This window comes from Podarcis muralis, chromosome 4 (assembly GCF_964188315.1).
Source record: "Podarcis muralis chromosome 4, rPodMur119.hap1.1, whole genome shotgun sequence".
Lineage (NCBI taxonomy): Eukaryota > Metazoa > Chordata > Lepidosauria > Squamata > Lacertidae > Podarcis > Podarcis muralis.
Genome location: NC_135658.1, coordinates 107,465,041 through 107,471,773, shown reverse-complemented (window position 1 = coordinate 107,471,773; position 6,733 = coordinate 107,465,041). Strand labels below are relative to the sequence as shown.

Genomic DNA, 6,733 nt, shown 5'->3' with positions numbered 1-6,733 from the left:
TTTGCCGATCCTCAAGTTGTTATATTTAATAAATACAACCTATTTATCCACTTTTGGTTGTCTTGACTCTTCCTCCTGATGTGCTAGGAACCACTCCGTTTGGGGGGCACTGCAAAACATGCGGTTTTTACTGCAAACATTTTGCCAGACTTTGGCCTTGATTTGGAGTGAATCAGGCGATGTTGGGTTTTGGGGTGACCTTATGACCCCTGTCACTTACTTGGTTTGTCGGGCAAAATGCTAAAAAAATTCTACAATGTCTGGCAAAATGCTACAAAACTTTTGCCAGACTTTGGCACCAGTTTGGAGTGAACCAGACAATGATGGGTTTTTGATATTAATTATGAACCCCAGTTTGATGTATCAATTACTCTGTTTATGGGGTGTTACAAAATGTGGGGGTTTTGCTGCAAAACTTTTACCAAACATTAGTTTTGATGGGATCCCAGATTTGGGGGTTTGTAGTTAAATGAAGCATTCTTTCAGTGCTTCTCGGGAAATGTGCAGTTTCCGTCAGATCAAACTAATACTACTGGATAAAATTATATGGTTGTTGATTATCAGACAGTTCTCCCATTTATCAAGGAAAATGTCTGTTATGGGTGGCTTTTGCTTGGTGTGTGTGACTGTTGACAGACAGATTTGAAAAGGAACACAGCTTCCTCTGTTTGTCTCACAGTAACTTACTGGCCTTTTTGATTATGCAGTCGGCTCGCCCAACACTTCCAGTTGGATTCCGAGGACAGGAAATGATTCTGCTAAAGGCTTTCTGTGAATATACCGGTAATTCCAGTTGATTTGATTTAATGGTCACATAAAGGCACTTTCTTTGGTTATAAAATGATGTTGTGAGTCTTATATCTGAGCAGTCAATAAACTCCCTCCCCCACAGAAACGCTTGTCTTCTTCTTCTGCTTGGCATCCATACAGTACTTACATGTTTGTTTAAAGAAAGATTAACCCCACCCCGAACCCCACCTCCAGCTTTCATCTTATTATTCTAGTGAATAGTCAGTGTTCATAGCAACACTTGCTTTTGTTCCTAGACAAACTGCCCTGAAAGACAATTACTATGAACTACATGTGTCTTCTTGATATATAAGGTTGTTGCTAGTTTCTGAAAAACACTTCTTTATCTTTCAACAAGAAATAAATGAATAGGAGGCTGCTCTAAGGAAGAAGTGTGATTGCATCTGGAATATCAGACTCTCTGTATTTTTATTTATTTACTTGATTTAGGGGTGGCCACTTCACCCCCTGGCTATGCCCATGTCCCCAACTAACTGAGCTTCTTGGGATCATCCTGCCATGCTGTGAGCTACTACATTATCCTGCACTTTACAGAACCTTCCTTAGAGAATAAAAAACTGAGGCAAATTTCCAGTCTAAACAGGCTACACAAAAAGAAACAGCAGCGATTCTTTATGTTTGACTTGTGCTTGAGCGCCTGATATCTCAGAAAATCAACACCAGTGTTGGGGTGGGTGGGTCAGGGCATTTCCAAAATGTTATGATAGATGGAGCCATGGATGTGGCCAAGGGGGGCCAACTAAATAAAAATACATAGCTAACTGAGGTTCTGACCCCCTAACAAAAGGCCTGCCTCCACTAACAAAAATCCTGGCTACGCCCATGGATGAAGCCAACTACAGTAACTCTGGTTTTGTCCCCACCCAGAAGTGTAGCATGTGTGGGCCGTGGGGGCACAAATTTGTGTCAGGGGGCACAAACAGGTGCCCCCACAGCAGGCTCCCTCATTGGTGCCTGGCTCCACGTGAGAAGGAGCTGACCTAAGCTGCTGTGCTTCTGCTGGCCACAGCTCTGTCCTTAGGTTAGGCCTGACCCAGGGAAGAGAGCAGGAGGGTGGGTGGCTGCAGTGCACCTCACTCCCAGTCACAGCAGCAGCTCCGCCTCCGGGTCACGTCTGACCTGGCGCACTCAAGGAGCCTGAGCAGCAGCTTCCCTGCCCCTCTCCTCCCCTGGACAGGGGCATGTGGGGCATGCCCCTCCCCCCTTGTTGAGTTCTGCAAAGGCAGCCCTGAGACTGAGGAGGAAGGAGCTCACTGCTCATGCCAACCCTAGAGAGGATGTAAGAAAGAAGCAGACTGTTGGAGGACAGCCAAGAAACAATTGAGCTTGGTGGAGCAGTGCCCCAGTCCCCCTTAAGGACGAGCCTCCACTGACAGGGAGCAAGAAGGAATTTGAAATGGGGAACTACAATATTGGCATGGGAACTACAATAGCTCAATGTTGCAATTTGTCTACCCTACTTAATATTTACCATTAAGGAAAGTATAAAGTCATGGAGTAAATCCTTTCAGGTTGTTGATGTGAAGCAGCAGACCTCAATCTAATACTGCAAATGTTATAGAATTATTGAATATTCAGAAGTATACCTCTCCACCACTCCTTAGTCAGGCTAGTTTTGGGCATTTATGGCAAGATTATCCCAAGTGGAAAGGAATAATGTATTTTCACTGTTACGTATTCAGTGGTCTGTCTTTGCTTCCCATTGTCTCAGGAATTGGGTAATTACCATCTCAAAGGAATGGCCAGACTACCAGGAAAGGCAATCAGATAAGGCATTATCAGATAACCTGGCAGACAGGAAAAACAACATTCAAATTTCTATTGTAGAAATTTTCCTTTTCTGTGATGTAGGTATGATGTTTGTGGGGGTGGTCTTGAGCTCCAGGGAAGGGAATTTCAAAATGGCAAGCACACATTGTTTGCGGTCCTCCTCCTCTCTCCTGCGTGTGGGGGGAGCACCCTGTTGCAACAGTTTAATAAAGATCAGGCTTACTAGCTGCTTTGCTTCTCAATATTCTCTGGTTGGCCTCTGTTATTTTCTCCTACCGATGGAGAACCTACAAGGTTCTCCAATACATAAAGGAATAAGGGCAGATTTTGTTTACAACAACACAAAGCCATCTGAAACTGTCAAATAAACTGCAAGAGCAGCAATGGAAAATTGCTTTCACACACTAAAAGTTCCCTGCAACTAGAAAGCCAGCAAAGCAGGGGAAAGGCTAGCTTTTTTAATTGACAAGTACCTTCTCTATGATGTGCTAGGCTTTGGTTTTTACGCATAGAAGTGTTATTCCTCACCTGTAGCTTGAGGTAGTATGGTCCATTTGGCCACCTCATTCTGCTGCATATGGAGAGTGCTGGAATTTTTAATTCTTAAGGAAACATTGTGTCTATTTTTCCCACATGAGATGTTTCTTTACTTATATCAATAATGTTATGAAAGACTTCAAGCTGATTAGCACTTGGTGGCTGTGAAGCTTTAAATACAAAACAGACACATAGTGAAAGGATTTCTACACACTGAATTTTTTATTTATTTCACAGAGCAATTGCTTTCAGCTTTGCAGAGGAGCCCGTAGTATCCAAACTACAGTACTTCCGTGAGAGCTGTGAAGCAGAGCTCCCTCCACTGGCTCTGCTGTGACAGGACAGCTCCCTCAGGCCTCCTCTCCCCACAACTGTTATCTGGGGCAGCCATCAGTGGGAGAGCTTTGCTGGAGGTCCAGCTCCTTCAGGCACCTCCAGCCCCTGAACTGTGCCAGCTGGTCAACATAGGAACAACTGTTTAGTGATTTGTGACTGAGATTTGATATTCCTCTTCCCTCCCTGCCCCCTTTGCCTGTGGGTAGGGACCATCTTGCTTTGATTGCATTTAAGTTGTCTGGTGGCCTTGTTGGCTGAACAGCGAGGCACAAATGTTCCAAATAAATAAATCTCTATACACAGTATAGAAAATTAGTGATCTTTGTAATGTGTGATTTTGTAGTACTACTTTGTAGTAGGGTGGCCAGATACCACATAGTATTTGAGCAAGAACAGAAGACCAAATAAGTGAATAAGGCTAAAACCGGAGTGGGGGGTTGGGGGTGCAAATGTGATTTACAAATTATAGAATCATAGAATCATAGAATCATAGAGTTGGAATAGACCACAAGGGCCATTGAGTCCAACCCCCTGCCAAGCAGGAAACACCATCAGAGCACTCCTGACATATGGTTGTCAAGCCTCTGCTTAAAGACCTCCAAAGAAGGAGACTCCAGGACTTCCGGGTTAGCGCGATCGGCTAATGGCGGATTCCCTCCGAGCTCCGGAGGGAATCTGCTCGGTGGGGGCTGGGTCTTGCCGTGCCGGCGACACGGGGACCCTTAAAAACCACGGGCGCGAATGCTCGTGGACGTGGTGACTCAGCGGGCACCGTTAGCGCCCTCCCGATTCACGAAGGAGCCTTTTTAAAGGCTACGGAATGGGTGCCGGGGAGCGGTGTGGTGCTGTGAGTCCTCTGCTTCCCCTGCCGAGTGAAGCCGCATGCCATTTGCCGGAGAGCGCTGGCTTCTTCCTTTTAAAATTCGGACTCAAAATCAACAACCCGTGAGTAATTTGGAACTGAATTTAAATTACTTCATTTTGGATTTGGTACGAGCGGGGGAGGTGAAAAGAGGAGGTCCATCTCCCCCCCATTGTAAACAGTTTAACAGCAAGGAACTGCCAACTAAGGTTGTGAGAAGAGTTGTTTGCTACGTTTTGGTGACATATTAATTCCACGGATTTAAAGAGACTAAGATATTGTGCTGGAGGGCAAGAGTTTATGTGTTTGGATCAAGTACCACTTTTCCCGGACCGGGAGTAACCCGTGAGAAGAGCCTGTTGAGGATTTACAGGAAGCTTTTGACAGCTGTCAAATTAGCTGTCAAAGCTCGAAAAAACTGAAAGTTCTAATTCTAGCCGGTTATTTTGTTATAAAGTAATGAAAGTAAAGGAAGACTGTTACAAACAAAATTGACTTTTGGTTCGGAAGTGAAAGGAATACTAAGTAACTAGAATCCCTCTAGAGGGGATTCACGGACATTACAAGAATGGAGATTGGTCGGGAAATACGAGCTGAGTTGCAAGAGCTGGTCGTTCTCGTGGGAAAGCTGCGAGAGATCTATGAGCAAGGTCATGTTTTGTCTACAAGCCCTACAAAGTCGAAATCAACAGAAAATGTAGCTATTGAGATGGAAAAGGGCTTGATGCTCAAAACATGGGCAGCCGGACAAGAAAAGAAACCAAAAGCTGGACAAGAAAAGAAATTAAAGAAGGAAAAGGAGGAAATGATACTTGCTAAACAAGGGGCGACCGAAAAGATACAGAAGACAAAGGAAAGTCGAAGATCTACCAAGATGATTTTGAACCCGACCAGAGTGATAGCTGGGCTAGTTGGGATGTATGAACTTAAGAAACAGAATTGGAGCTTCACCTTTGAACAACTAGCCCTGGCTGAAAGAATTACTGCGAGGAATGAGAAAGTCCTTTATCGAATTTGGGGATTTAATATAAGAGATTTCCAAAGAAGCCGGCCGAGAGGGACTGAAAAGGACTTGAGAGCCTCGGACGTAAGGGCACCAGGCTAAAAGATAGATTAATGGCTCTTGGTTTGGGGCTGAAACCGGGGAGGGAAAAGGAGGGTGTGGGAGCCCAAAGGGGGCCTGTTTCATTATGCAGTGTTTAAAATGTTTTTTACGTCAATTATTATTTCTAAAATGGGGAATTCGTGGATGGGAACCAGGGACAACCTTAGGAATAGTACTCTTTTTTGCTATTTCTTTCTTCTTTTCTGTTTTCTGTACTCTTTTGCCTTTTCATCTTTTCATACAACTTAAAAGTTACTGTTTAAATTGATGTAATATAATGAAACAATGGTTAAAATTGATTATAAAGAAGTGTATTGATAATATACGGTTATGACACTGTCAGGGGCTCAGGGGCAGAGCCACAGGGGAAAGAGCAGTTGGAGAGCGAAGGGGAGGAATCTGAGGGGAGCTTAGGAGGGTATGACAGTGACCCGAGAGATTCCATGAGTCTCTCTCTTCAACGGTCTAAAGTTACAGACGTAGGGATGCGCGCCACGGATGTAAAACCAACAATGAACTTCAATAAAGACCTTTGTATATAAAGAGAACTGGCGTTGGTCCTTTGTGAGCTGGGACCTGAGGCACCCCTGACAGACACTAAGGTTAAAAATTTGCTGGACAAAATAGTGGAAGTGGAATACAAAAAGGGGAGGTGTGGGGAAGTCAAGATAAGATGTCACTGAAAAGGAGGTTTAAAAGGTGGAATTTTTGTTCGTTTTTTTTCCTTTTATTATGATGGTGTGTGCTTTCTATGTTTTTTTGATATATGCTTTGTACTTTTTGGAAATGATAATAAATATTATTTTAAAAAAAAACAAAGAAGGAGACTCCACCACACTCCTTGGCAGCAAATTCCACTGTCGAACAGCTCTTACTGTCAGGAAGTTCTTCCTAATGTTTAGGTGGAATCTTCTTTCTTGTAGTTTGAATCTATTGCTCCGTGTCTGCTTCTCTGGAGCAGCAGAAAACAACCTTTCTCCCTTCTCTATATGACATCCTTTTATATATTTGAACATGGCTATCATATCACCCCTTAACCTCCTCTTCTCCAGGCTAAACATGCCCAGCTCCCTTAGCCGTTCCTCATAAGGCATCGTTTCCAGGCCTTTGACCATTTTGGTTGCCCTCCTCTGGACACATTCCAGTTTGTCAGTGTCCTTCTTGAACTGTGGTGCCCAGAACTGGACACAGTACTCCAGGTGAGGTCTGACCAGAGCAGAATACAGTGGCACTATTACTTCCCTTGATCTAGATGCTATACTCCTATTGATGCAGCCCAGAATTGCATTGGCTTTTTTAGCTGCCGCGTCACA

General features: G+C 44.0%; 1 long non-coding RNA gene across 1 annotated transcript; it reads left to right on the top strand.

Moving 5' to 3' along the window:
* Positions 1–371: 371 nt before the first annotated feature.
* LOC144327566 (uncharacterized) lies at positions 372–3,770 on the top strand. Its single transcript, XR_013392721.1, has 2 exons — positions 372–783; positions 3,355–3,770. It is a non-coding gene; the product is annotated as an uncharacterized LOC144327566 (long non-coding RNA).
* The last annotated feature ends 2,963 nt before the right edge of the window (positions 3,771–6,733 follow it).